A 15,713-nucleotide genomic window follows, 5' to 3' on the forward strand; every position below is an offset into this window, starting at 1 on the left:
TATTTCTGTGATAAAAAAAAAAAAACATAATAAATCATTCTGATCCCAAACTCTGACCAGTGTGTGTGTGTGTGTGTGTGTGTGTGTGAGTGGCACTTACACACTAATCCCCACAATAATCAACATGTTAAATACTCATCTGAAGAGGAAACAATGTTGCATCATAATAAAAGGATGTGTGACGTACACTTTTCTGTAAACTGAGCCAAACATTTTTTCACTGATTTAGGGTAGAGTAAGAATATTTACTGTATTGCGCAAGTTAGTTCATATTTAGATATAATTTTATATGCAATATTACCTTTTCTTTTCATCATCTTTAAGAGTTCATGATAATTTATGTTCAACTTTATTTCTCAGTTGATTAATCCATCCACAATTCATAAAACACAACACATGCAACTGAGGTACAAGAAGTATTAACTTCCAAAAGTCATTGAAATCAATTAAAAATCACATCGTCAGGTTAAAAAAAAGCCTCAGGTCAAATATTCATTTAATCACAAATTAACTGTTTGACAAACACTTCATGCTCTGATGTCCAGATCTTAATTTTAAAAAAATCACAAACAGGCTCCGAAGTCCCGATCAGAATCAACCGAGTCGCGAACACGCTCCGAAATGGGCGATCTGAATCAACCGAGTCGCGAACAGGCTCCGAAGTGCCGATCGAAATCAACCGAGTCGCGAACAGGCTCCGAAGTGCCGATGCTAAATCAACCGAGTCGCGAACATGCTCCGAAGTGGCCGATCTAAATCAACCGAGTCGCGAACAGGCTCCGAAGTGCCGATCTGAATCAACCGAGTCGCGAACATGCTCCGAAGTGCCGATCTAAATCAACCGAGTCGCGAACAGGCTCCGAAGTGCCGATCTGAATCAACAGAGTCACGTACATGCTCCGAAGTGCCGATCTGAATCACCGAGTCGCGAACATGCTCCGAAGTGCCAATCTGAATCAACCGAGTCGCGAACAGGCTCCGAAGTGCCGATCTGAATCAACCGAGTTGCAACAGGCTCCGAAGTATCTGAAAACTTCGACCAAGGAATGTAAAAAATGAATGCATTTTAATATAGTAAGAATAATTAAGATTGATCTTCCTCTATATTATATTAACATCCTTTTAACGAGCAATTCACCATAAGATCACCTTTACACTGTAAAAAAACACTATATTTCAGTCTATATTAATAACCTCTATGTAAAAAAACATAGAATACCGTTCTTACAAAATTCATTCAACACGTTATTAAATCATAATTCGTTTTTTAAACACTTACAGGAACTTTCAGAGCTGATTTCAAAGTTACTGCGTTTATAAAACAACTCTGTGAAAGACTCAGATCACGTATCTAAAAATAAATCGCTATAGTAAAAGAGAATTAATAAAAGGAGTGAAGTTTTCTACTGTTCTGCTGTGTTTGGTCCTCACGCGCGTCTGACGCTCCGCGGCGCGTCTCCGCCCCTCACACGCGTGTTTACAGCACTAAATTAATCATCTGTGCTAATTATTATACATTTACTTCATTGTCAGCTTCAGGTACTTCATTTATTATTGTTCAATGAACTGTTTGAAAGAAAAAAAGGTTGTACTTCAGCAGGTGATTATAGATCAACAGCGTCACATGCTATTGACACGCGGCTATTGATAGTGATGCTACAGTCAAAAATCATTAATAATTCAAACTTATCAAAATAAAATGTATAAAATAATGGTTTCCTGTTTTAATTTTCCTTTAAAATATCATTTATTTCTGTGATTTAAAAAAAAAAACATAATAAATCATTCTGATCCCAAACTCTGACCAGTGTGTGTGTGTGTGTGTGTGTGTGTGTGTGTGTGTGAGTGGCACTTACACACTAATCCCCACAATAATCAACATGTTAAATACTCATCTGAAGAGGAAACAATGTTGCATCATAATAAAAGGATGTGTGACGTACACTTTTCTGTAAACTGAGCCAAACATTTTTCACTGATTTAGGGTAGAGTAAGAATATTTACTGTATTGCGCAAGTTAGTTCATATTTAGATATAATTTTATATGCAATATTACCTTTTCTTTCATCATCATCTTTAAGAGTTCATGATAATTTATGTTCAACTTTATTTCTCAGTTGATTAATCCATCCACAATTCATAAAACACAACACATGCAACTGAGGTACAAGAAGTATTAACTTCCAAAAGTCATTGAAATCAATTAAAAATCACATCGACAGGTTAAAAAAAAGCCTCAGGTCAAATATTCATTTATCACAAATTAACTGTTTGACAAACACTTCATGCTCTGATGTCCAGATCTTAATTTTAAAAAATCACAAACAGGCTCCGAAGTCCCGATCAGAATCAACCGAGTCGCGAACACGCTCCGAAATGGCGATCTGAATCAACCGAGTCGCGAACAGGCTCCGAAGTGCCGATCTAAATCAACCGAGTCGCGAACAGGCTCCGAAGTGCCGATCTGAATCAACCGAGTCGCGAACAGGCTCCGAAGTGCCGATCTAAATCAAACGAGTCGCGAACACGCTCCGAAGTGCCGATCTAAATCAACCGAGTCGCGAACAGGCTCCGAAGTGCCGATCTGAATCAACCGAGTCGCGAACAGGCTCCGAAGTGCCGATCTAAATCAACCGAGTTGCAAACAGGCTCCGAAGTATTTGAAAACTTCGACCAAGGAATGTAAAAAATGAATGCATTTTAATATAGTAAAAATAATTAAGATTGATCTTCCTCTATATTATATTAACATCCTTTTAACGAGCAATTCACCATAAGATCACCTTTACACTGTAAAATAAAAACACTATATTTCAGTCTATATTAATAACCTCTATGTAAAAAACATAGAATACCGTTCTTACCAAATTCATTCAACACGTTATTAAATCATAATTCGTTTTTAAACACTTACAGGAACTTTCAGAGCTGATTTCAAAGTTACTGCGTTTATAAAACAACTCTATGAAAGACTCAGATCACGTATCTAAAAATAAATCGCTATAGTAAAAGAGAAATAATAAAAGGAGTGAAGTTTTCTACTGTTCTGCTGTGTTTGGTCCTCACGCGCGTCTGACGCTCCGCGGCGCGTCTCCGCCCCTCACACGCGTGTTTACAGCACTAAATTAATCATCTGTGCTAATTATTTATACATTTACTTCATTGTCAGCTTCAGGTACTTCATTTATTATTGTTCAATGAACTGTTTGAAAGAAAAAAAGGTTGTACTTCAGCAGGTGATTATAGATCAACAGCGTCACCTGCTATTGACACGCGGCTATTGATAGTAATGCTACAGTCAAAAATCATTAATATTTCAAACTTATCAAAATAAAATGTATAAAATAATGGTTTCTGTTTTAATTTTCCTTTAAAATATCATTTATTTCTGTGATCAAAAAAAAACATAATAAATCATTCTGATCCCAAACTCTGACCAGTGTGTGTGTGTGTGTGTGTGTGTGTGTGAGTGGCACTTACACACTAATCCCCACAATAATCAACATGTTAAATACTCATCTGAAGAGGAAACAATGTTGCATCATAATAAAAGGATGTGTGACGTACACTTTTCTGTAAACTGAGCCAAACATTTTTTCACTGATTTAGGGTAGAGTAAGAATATTTACTGTATTGCGCAAGTTAGTTCATATTTAGATATAATTTTATATGCAATATTACCTTTTCTTTCATCATCATCTTTAAGAGTTCATGATAATTTATGTTCAACTTTATTTCTCAGTTGATTAATCCATCCACAATTCATAAAACACAACACATGCAACTGAGGTACAAGAAGTATTAACTTCCAAAAGTCATTGAAATCAATTAAAAATCACATCGTCAGGTTAAAAAAAAGCCTCAGGTCCAATATTCATTTATCACAAATTAACTGTTTGACAAACACTTCATGCTCTGATGTCCAGATCTTAATTTTAAAAAATCACAAACAGGCTCCGAAGTCCCGATCAGAATCAACCGAGTCGCGAACACGCTCCGAAATGGCGATCTGAATCAACCGAGTCGCGAACAGGCTCCGAAGTGCCGATCTAAATCAACCGAGTCGCGAACAGGCTCCGAAGTGCCGATCTAAATCAACCGAGTCGCGAACAGGCTCCGAAGTGCCGATCTAAATCAAACGAGTCGCGAACACGCTCCGAAGTGCCGATCTAAATCAACCGAGTCGCGAACAGGCTCCGAAGTGCCGATCTGAATCAACCGAGTCGCGAACAGGCTCCGAAGTGCCGATCTAAATCAACCGAGTTGCAAACAGGCTCCGAAGTATTTGAAAACTTCGACCAAGGAATGTAAAAAATGAATGCATTTTAATATAGTAAAAATAATTAAGATTGATCTTCCTCTATATTATATTAACATCCTTTTAACGAGCAATTCACCATAAGATCACCTTTACACTGTAAAATAAAAACACTATATTTCAGTCTATATTAATAACCTCTATGTAAAAAAACATAGAATACCGTTCTTACCAAATTCATTCAACACGTTATTAAATCATAATTCGTTTTTAAACACTTACAGGAACTTTCAGAGCTGATTTCAAAGTTACTGCGTTTATAAAACAACTCTATGAAAGACTCAGATCACGTATCTAAAAATAAATCGCTATAGTAAAAGAGAAATAATAAAAGGAGTGAAGTTTTCTACTGTTCTGCTGTGTTTGGTCCTCACGCGCGTCTGACGCTCCGCGGCGCGTCTCCGCCCCTCACACGCGTGTTTACAGCACTAAATTAATCATCTGTGCTAATTATTATACATTTACTTCATTGTCAGCTTCAGGTACTTCATTTATTATTGTTCAATGAACTGTTTGAAAGAAAAAAAGGTTGTACTTCAGCAGGTGATTATAGATCAACAGCGTCACATGCTATTGACACGCGGCTATTGATAGTGATGCTACAGTCAAAAATCATTAATAATTTCAAACTTATCAAAATAAAATGTATAAAATAATGGTTTCTGTTTTAATTTTCCTTTAAAATATCATTTATTTCTGTGATTTAAAAAAAAACATAATAAATCATTCTGATCCCAAACTCTGACCAGTGTGTGTGTGTGTGTGTGTGTGTGTGTGTGTGTGAGTGGCACTTACACACTAATCCCCACAATAATCAACATGTTAAATACTCATCTGAAGAGGAAACAATGTTGCATCATAATAAAAGGATGTGTGACGTACACTTTTCTGTAAACTGAGCCAAACATTTTTTCACTGATTTAGGGTAGAGTAAGAATATTTACTGTATTGCGCAAGTTAGTTCATATTTAGATATAATTTTATATGCAATATTACCTTTTCTTTCATCATCATCTTTAAGAGTTCATGATAATTTATGTTCAACTTTATTTCTCAGTTGATTAATCCATCCACAATTCATAAAACACAACACATGCAACTGAGGTACAAGAAGTATTAACTTCCAAAAGTCATTGAAATCAATTAAAAATCACATCGACAGGTTAAAAAAAAGCCTCAGGTCAAATATTCATTTATCACAAATTAACTGTTTGACAAACACTTCATGCTCTGATGTCCAGATCTTAATTTTAAAAAATCACAAACAGGCTCCGAAGTCCCGATCAGAATCAACCGAGTCGCGAACACGCTCCGAATGGCGATCTGAATCAACCGAGTCGCGAACAGGCTCCGAAGTGCCGATCTAAATCAACCGAGTCGCGAACAGGCTCCGAAGTGCCGATCTAAATCAACCGAGTCGCGAACAGGCTCCGAAGTGCCGATCTAAATCAACCGAGTCGCGAACAGGCTCCGAAGTGCCGATCTGAATCAACCGAGTCGCGAACAGGCTCCGAAGTGCCGATCTAAATCAACCGAGTCGCGAACAGGCTCCGAAGTGCCGATCTAAATCAAACGAGTTGCAAACAGGCTCCGAAGTATTTGAAAACTTCGACCAAGGAATGTAAAAAATGAATGCATTTTAATATAGTAAAAATAATTAAGATTGATCTTCCTCTATATTATATTAACATCCTTTTAACGAGCAATTCACCATAAGATCACCTTTACACTGTAAAATAAAAACACTATATTTCAGTCTATATTAATAACCTCTATGTAAAAAAACATAGAATACCGTTCTTACCAAATTCATTCAACACGTTATTAAATCATAATTCGTTTTTAAACACTTACAGGAACTTTCAGAGCTGATTTCAAAGTTACTGCGTTTATAAAACAACTCTATGAAAGACTCAGATCACGTATCTAAAAATAAATCGCTATAGTAAAAGAGAAATAATAAAAGGAGTGAAGTTTTCTACTGTTCTGCTGTGTTTGGTCCTCACGCGCGTCTGACGCTCCGCGGCGCGTCTCCGCCCCTCACACGCGTGTTTACAGCACTAAATTAATCATCTGTGCTAATTATTATACATTTACTTCATTGTCAGCTTCAGGTACTTCATTTATTATTGTTCAATGAACTGTTTGAAAGAAAAAAAGGTTGTACTTCAGCAGGTGATTATAGATCAACAGCGTCACCTGCTATTGACACGCGGCTATTGATAGTAATGCTACAGTCAAAAATCATTAATATTTCAAACTTATCAAAATAAAATGTATAAAATAATGGTTTCTGTTTTAATTTTCCTTTAAAATATCATTTATTTCTGTGATCAAAAAAAAACATAATAAATCATTCTGATCCCAAACTCTGACCAGTGTGTGTCTGTGTGTGTGTGTGTGTGTGTGAGTGGCACTTACACACTAATCCCCACAATAATCAACATGTTAAATACTCATCTGAAGAGGAAACAATGTTGCATCATAATAAAAGGATGTGTGACGTACACTTTTCTGTAAACTGAGCCAAACATTTTTTCACTGATTTAGGGTAGAGTAAGAATATTTACTGTATTGCGCAAGTTAGTTCATATTTAGATATAATTTTATATGCAATATTACCTTTTCTTTCATCATCATCTTTAAGAGTTCATGATAATTTATGTTCAACTTTATTTCTCAGTTGATTAATCCATCCACAATTCATAAAACACAACACATGCAACTGAGGTACAAGAAGTATTAACTTCCAAAAGTCATTGAAATCAATTAAAAATCACATCGTCAGGTTAAAAAAAAGCCTCAGGTCCAATATTCATTTATCACAAATTAACTGTTTGACAAACACTTCATGCTCTGATGTCCAGATCTTAATTTTAAAAAATCACAAACAGGCTCCGAAGTCCCGATCAGAATCAACCGAGTCGCGAACACGCTCCGAAATGGCGATCTGAATCAACCGAGTCGCGAACAGGCTCCGAAGTGCCGATCTAAATCAACCGAGTCGCGAACAGGCTCCGAAGTGCCGATCTAAATCAACCGAGTCGCGAACAGGCTCCGAAGTGCCGATCTAAATCAACCGAGTCGCGAACAGGCTCCGAAGTGCCGATCTAAATCAACCGAGTCGCGAACAGGCTCCGAAGTGCCGATCTGAATCAACCGAGTCGCGAACAGGCTCCGAAGTGCCGATCTAAATCAACCGAGTCGCGAACAGGCTCCGAAGTGCCGATCTAAATCAAACGAGTTGCAAACAGGCTCCGAAGTATCTGAAAACTTCGACCAAGGAATGTAAAAAATGAATGCATTTTAATATAGTAAAAATAATTAAGATTGATCTTCCTCTATATTATATTAACATCCTTTAACGAGCAATTCACCATAAGATCACCTTTACACTGTAAAATAAAAACACTATATTTCAGTCTATATTAATAACCTCTATGTAAAAAAACATAGAATACCGTTCTTACCAAATTCATTCAACACGTTATTAAATCATAATTCGTTTTTAAACACTTACAGGAACTTTCAGAGCTGATTTCAAAGTTACTGCGTTTATAAAACAACTCTATGAAAGACTCAGATCACGTATCTAAAAATAAATCGCTATAGTAAAAGAGAAATAATAAAAGGAGTGAAGTTTTCTACTGTTCTGCTGTGTTTGGTCCTCACGCGCGTCTGACGCTCCGCGGCGCGTCTCCGCCCCTCACACGCGTGTTTACAGCACTAAATTAATCATCTGTGCTAATTATTATACATTTACTTCATTGTCAGCTTCAGGTACTTCATTTATTATTGTTCAATGAACTGTTTGAAAGAAAAAAAGGTTGTACTTCAGCAGGTGATTATAGATCAACAGCGTCACCTGCTATTGACACGCGGCTATTGATAGTAATGCTACAGTCAAAAATCATTAATATTTCAAACTTATCAAAATAAAATGTATAAAATAATGGTTTCTGTTTTAATTTTCCTTTAAAATATCATTTATTTCTGTGATCAAAAAAAAACATAATAAATCATTCTGATCCCAAACTCTGACCAGTGTGTGTGTGTGTGTGTGTGTGTGTGTGAGTGGCACTTACACACTAATCCCCACAATAATCAACATGTTAAATACTCATCTGAAGAGGAAACAATGTTGCATCATAATAAAAGGATGTGTGACGTACACTTTTCTGTAAACTGAGCCAAACATTTTTTCACTGATTTAGGGTAGAGTAAGAATATTTACTGTATTGCGCAAGTTAGTTCATATTTAGATATAATTTTATATGCAATATTACCTTTTCTTTCATCATCATCTTTAAGAGTTCATGATAATTTATGTTCAACTTTATTTCTCAGTTGATTAATCCATCCACAATTCATAAAACACAACACATGCAACTGAGGTACAAGAAGTATTAACTTCCAAAAGTCATTGAAATCAATTAAAAATCACATCGACAGGTTAAAAAAAAGCCTCAGGTCAAATATTCATTTATCACAAATTAACTGTTTGACAAACACTTCATGCTCTGATGTCCAGATCTTAATTTTAAAAAATCACAAACAGGCTCCGAAGTCCCGATCAGAATCAACCGAGTCGCGAACACGCTCCGAAATGGCGATCTGAATCAACCGAGTCGCGAACAGGCTCCGAAGTGCCGATCTAAATCAACCGAGTCGCGAACAGGCTCCGAAGTGCCGATCTGAATCAACCGAGTCGCGAACAGGCTCCGAAGTGCCGATCTAAATCAAACGAGTCGCGAACACGCTCCGAAGTGCCGATCTAAATCAACCGAGTCGCGAACAGGCTCCGAAGTGCCGATCTGAATCAACCGAGTCGCGAACAGGCTCCGAAGTGCCGATCTAAATCAACCGAGTCGCGAACAGGCTCCGAAGTGCCGATCTAAATCAAACGAGTTGCAAACAGGCTCCGAAGTATTTGAAAACTTCGACCAAGGAATGTAAAAAATGAATGCATTTTAATATAGTAAAAATAATTAAGATTGATCTTCCTCTATATTATATTAACATCCTTTTAACGAGCAATTCACCATAAGATCACCTTTACACTGTAAAATAAAAACACTATATTTCAGTCTATATTAATAACCTCTATGTAAAAAAACATAGAATACCGTTCTTACCAAATTCATTCAACACGTTATTAAATCATAATTCGTTTTTAAACACTTACAGGAACTTTCAGAGCTGATTTCAAAGTTACTGCGTTTATAAAACAACTCTATGAAAGACTCAGATCACGTATCTAAAAATAAATCGCTATAGTAAAAGAGAAATAATAAAAGGAGTGAAGTTTTCTACTGTTCTGCTGTGTTTGGTCCTCACGCGCGTCTGACGCTCCGCGGCGCGTCTCCGCCCCTCACACGCGTGTTTACAGCACTAAATTAATCATCTGTGCTAATTATTATACATTTACTTCATTGTCAGCTTCAGGTACTTCATTTATTATTGTTCAATGAACTGTTTGAAAGAAAAAAAGGTTGTACTTCAGCAGGTGATTATAGATCAACAGCGTCACCTGCTATTGACACGCGGCTATTGATAGTAATGCTACAGTCAAAAATCATTAATATTTCAAACTTATCAAAATAAAATGTATAAAATAATGGTTTCTGTTTTAATTTTCCTTTAAAATATCATTTATTTCTGTGATCAAAAAAAAAACATAATAAATCATTCTGATCCCAAACTCTGACCAGTGTGTGTCTGTGTGTGTGTGTGTGTGTGTGAGTGGCACTTACACACTAATCCCCACAATAATCAACATGTTAAATACTCATCTGAAGAGGAAACAATGTTGCATCATAATAAAAGGATGTGTGACGTACACTTTTCTGTAAACTGAGCCAAACATTTTTTCACTGATTTAGGGTAGAGTAAGAATATTTACTGTATTGCGCAAGTTAGTTCATATTTAGATATAATTTTATATGCAATATTACCTTTTCTTTCATCATCATCTTTAAGAGTTCATGATAATTTATGTTCAACTTTATTTCTCAGTTGATTAATCCATCCACAATTCATAAAACACAACACATGCAACTGAGGTACAAGAAGTATTAACTTCCAAAAGTCATTGAAATCAATTAAAAATCACATCGTCAGGTTAAAAAAAAGCCTCAGGTCCAATATTCATTTATCACAAATTAACTGTTTGACAAACACTTCATGCTCTGATGTCCAGATCTTAATTTTAAAAAATCACAAACAGGCTCCGAAGTCCCGATCAGAATCAACCGAGTCGCGAACACGCTCCGAAATGGCGATCTGAATCAACCGAGTCGCGAACAGGCTCCGAAGTGCCGATCTAAATCAACCGAGTCGCGAACAGGCTCCGAAGTGCCGATCTAAATCAACCGAGTCGCGAACAGGCTCCGAAGTGCCGATCTAAATCAACCGAGTCGCGAACAGGCTCCGAAGTGCCGATCTAAATCAACCGAGTCGCGAACAGGCTCCGAAGTGCCGATCTGAATCAACCGAGTCGCGAACATGCTCCGAAGTGCCGATCTGAATCAACCGAGTCGCGAACAGGCTCCGAAGTGCCGATCTGAATCAACCGAGTTGCAAACAGGCTCCGAAGTATCTGAAAACTTCGACCAAGGAATGTAAAAAATGAATGCATTTTAATATAGTAAGAATAATTAAGATTGATCTTCCTCTATATTATATTAACATCCTTTTAACGAGCAATTCACCATAAGATCACCTTTACACTGTAAAAAAACACTATATTTCAGTCTATATTAATAACCTCTATGTAAAAAAACATAGAATACCGTTCTTACAAAATTCATTCAACACGTTATTAAATCATAATTCGTTTTTTAAACACTTACAGGAACTTTCAGAGCTGATTTCAAAGTTACTGCGATTATAAAACAACTCTGTGAAAGACTCAGATCACGTATCTAAAAATAAATCGCTATAGTAAAAGAGAATTAATAAAAGGAGTGAAGTTTTCTACTGTTCTGCTGTGTTTGGTCCTCACGCGCGCGTCTCCGCCCCTCACACGCGTGTTTACAGCACTAAATTAATCATCTGTGCTAATTATTATACATTTACTTCATTGTCAGCTTCAGGTACTTCATTTATTATTGTTCAATGAACTGTTTGAAAGAAAAAAAGGTTGTACTTCAGCAGGTGATTATAGATCAACAGCGTCACATGCTATTGACATGCGGCTATTGATAGTGATGCTACAGTCAAAAATCATTAATAATTCAAACTTATCAAAATAAAATGTATAAAATAATGGTTTCTGTTTTAATTTTCCTTTAAAATATCATTTATTTCTGTGATTTAAAAAAAAAACATAATAAATCATTCTGATCCCAAACTCTGACCAGTGTGTGTGTGTGTATGTGTGTGTGTGTGTGTGTGTGTGAGTGGCACTTACACACTAATCCCCACAATAATCAACATGTTAAATACTCATCTGAAGAGGAAACAATGTTGCATCATAATAAAAGGATGTGTGACGTACACTTTTCTGTAAACTGAGCCAAACATTTTTTCACTGATTTAGGGTAGAGTAAGAATATTTACTGTATTGCGCAAGTTAGTTCATATTTAGATATAATTTTATATGCAATATTACCTTTTCTTTCATCATCATCTTTAAGAGTTCATGATAATTTATGTTCTACTTTATTTCTCAGTTGATTAATCCATCCACAATTCATAAAACACAACACATGCAACTGAGGTACAAGAAGTATTAACTTCCAAAAGTCATTGAAATCAATTAAAAATCACATCGTCAGGTTAAAAAAAAGCCTCAGGTCCAATATTCATTTATCACAAATTAACTGTTTGACAAACACTTCATGGTCTGATGTCCAGATCTTAATTTTAAAAAATCACAAACAGGCTCCGAAGTCCCGATCAGAATCAACCGAGTCGCGAACACGCTCCGAAATGGCGATCTGAATCAACCGAGTCGCGAACAGGCTCCGAAGTGCCGATCTAAATCAACCGAGTCGCGAACAGGCTCCGAAGTGCCGATCTGAATCAACCGAGTCGCGAACAGGCTCCGAAGTGCCGATCTAAATCAAACGAGTCGCGAACACGCTCCGAAGTGCCGATCTAAATCAACCGAGTCGCGAACAGGCTCCGAAGTGCCGATCTGAATCAACCGAGTCGCGAACAGGCTCCGAAGTGCCGATCTAAATCAACCGAGTCGCGAACAGGCTCCGAAGTGCCGATCTAAATCAAACGAGTTGCAAACAGGCTCCGAAGTATTTGAAAACTTCGACCAAGGAATGTAAAAAATGAATGCATTTTAATATAGTAAAAATAATTAAGATTGATCTTCCTCTATATTATATTAACATCCTTTTAACGAGCAATTCACCATAAGATCACCTTTACACTGTAAAATAAAAACACTATATTTCAGTCTATATTAATAACCTCTATGTAAAAAAACATAGAATACCGTTCTTACCAAATTCATTCAACACGTTATTAAATCATAATTCGTTTTTAAACACTTACAGGAACTTTCAGAGCTGATTTCAAAGTTACTGCGTTTATAAAACAACTCTATGAAAGACTCAGATCACGTATCTAAAAATAAATCGCTATAGTAAAAGAGAAATAATAAAAGGAGTGAAGTTTTCTACTGTTCTGCTGTGTTTGGTCCTCACGCGCGTCTGACGCTCCGCGGCGCGTCTCCGCCCCTCACACGCGTGTTTACAGCACTAAATTAATCATCTGTGCTAATTATTATACATTTACTTCATTGTCAGCTTCAGGTACTTCATTTATTATTGTTCAATGAACTGTTTGAAAGAAAAAAAGGTTGTACTTCAGCAGGTGATTATAGATCAACAGCGTCACCTGCTATTGACACGCGGCTATTGATAGTAATGCTACAGTCAAAAATCATTAATATTTCAAACTTATCAAAATAAAATGTATAAAATAATGGTTTCTGTTTTAATTTTCCTTTAAAATATCATTTATTTCTGTGATCAAAAAAAAAACATAATAAATCATTCTGATCCCAAACTCTGACCAGTGTGTGTCTGTGTGTGTGTGTGTGTGTGAGTGGCACTTACACACTAATCCCCACAATAATCAACATGTTAAATACTCATCTGAAGAGGAAACAATGTTGCATCATAATAAAAGGATGTGTGACGTACACTTTTCTGTAAACTGAGCCAAACATTTTTTCACTGATTTAGGGTAGAGTAAGAATATTTACTGTATTGCGCAAGTTAGTTCATATTTAGATATAATTTTATATGCAATATTACCTTTTCTTTCATCATCATCTTTAAGAGTTCATGATAATTTATGTTCAACTTTATTTCTCAGTTGATTAATCCATCCACAATTCATAAAACACAACACATGCAACTGAGGTACAAGAAGTATTAACTTCCAAAAGTCATTGAAATCAATTAAAAATCACATCGTCAGGTTAAAAAAAAGCCTCAGGTCCAATATTCATTTATCACAAATTAACTGTTTGACAAACACTTCATGCTCTGATGTCCAGATCTTAATTTTAAAAAATCACAAACAGGCTCCGAAGTCCCGATCAGAATCAACCGAGTCGCGAACACGCTCCGAAATGGCGATCTGAATCAACCGAGTCGCGAACAGGCTCCGAAGTGCCGATCTAAATCAACCGAGTCGCGAACAGGCTCCGAAGTGCCGATCTAAATCAACCGAGTCGCGAACAGGCTCCGAAGTGCCGATCTAAATCACCCGATTCGAACGTTATCACTCGATTGAATGGGGCGTTATCAGCGGTTATCAGCCCATAGAAATGGGCCGGGAGGGGCCTCCTGTGCCTACTAGTAGGCTCAGAAGGCCGTGATCATCCATCCAAATGGTTGATCACCAACAAATATACAAGAGAAGACTCCAGATCCAATCCCAGAATTCCTGCTCACCGGTAATCGGAAGTCTACTGGACGAATGCGGGAACGTTGCGATATTTCCTGCTTAATATTTTCAGGTAAGACTATTAAAATTATAAAAATGAGCATCTAAACTGTAATGGAAAACAATACATACACTCGTATTGCGTGTCATGATTGTTGATATGAGATAACCGTATTGCGATGTGTCTGCAGACGTTATCGCTAGACAATATTACGTTATTAGCCTGTCGTTACGTTAACCTTGCATGCTTTATTATGTGAGCATTAATGTTGCTAATATGAGTTTGTATTTACGCCTGAAGCTAATGGGGGAATTAAGTTTCTAGTTAAACTGTCAAAATGACTTTTTACACTCATACCGGCTTATATTGTGTATGCTCGATAACGCCTCACTGAAGCCAGATCATTGGACTAATGTAACCCATATTGACTTGAGAGAAATATTAAACACAAGACGTATTTTACGGCTGTTTGGAAACCTTGGGATCTTGACTAGAGTGTAAAATAAAGTTCTGTGGGTTTGGGCTCTATCTGTCTGTCTGTCTGTCTCTCTCTTTCTCTCTATACTAGCTAGCTAGCTGTGTATATATTTATATAATTTATCTAATATATATATATATATATATATATATATATATATATATATATATATATATATATATATATATATATATTTAGCTGTCTGTCTTTGTCTATCTGTCTGTCTCTCTCTCTTTCTCTCTCACTCTCTCTAAAGCTTGCTAGCTGTGTATATATATATATATATATTATTTAGCTATCTATCTATCTATCTTGAACTTGAACTTGAAAAATAAAACCCAAAGGTCTGTCTGTCTGCCTGCCTGTGTTACATTAATGTCTCTTTAACTAACTTTTTTGTCTCCCTTTACAGCATACATTTCCAGCTGGTTGCAATGACTTCTGTGGCAAGTTTTGTTTTATTACTTCCATGCTCTATGTCTTTGTTGAACTATCCAAAATTTGGTTTTGGGCTGTTTAGAATTTATTGTTCACAAATCTGTCTTGTGCAAGTTTCTCTCTGTCTGTGTTTTAGGTTGAAGATGGCCCAGAGAGGTAAGCCTTACAGTTGCTAATCTAGAAGCATTAGGCAAGAGTGTCTGAGAACGATGGTATGATCTGCAACACTGTCTTTTTTTATTACTGATTTATTACTGACTATCTATTTCTTTCTTTGTTGTTATTCACCAAGAGAGAACTCCCATTAATGGGAATCAAAAGGAAACCCTGAAATCATTTTTTAAGGATGGAATGACATGAGTTGGTTCAGAATTATTACCAAGAGCTGCATCAACTACTGGTTTGGACACCAGTGTCGTAGAAATAAGGTTTACTTTTGTGCCACACTAACAAACATCATGTCAAATAAATAAATCATTCTGCTGCACTGCTTGTATAAATGATGTGTTTTGTTAACATTCGGTTTAATTGGTGTAATACCCTTTTGCTATTTTTTTTGTTTT

The sequence above is a fragment of the Carassius auratus genome, unplaced genomic scaffold, assembly GCF_003368295.1.
Source record: "Carassius auratus strain Wakin unplaced genomic scaffold, ASM336829v1 scaf_tig00011011, whole genome shotgun sequence".
NCBI lineage: Eukaryota > Metazoa > Chordata > Actinopteri > Cypriniformes > Cyprinidae > Carassius > Carassius auratus.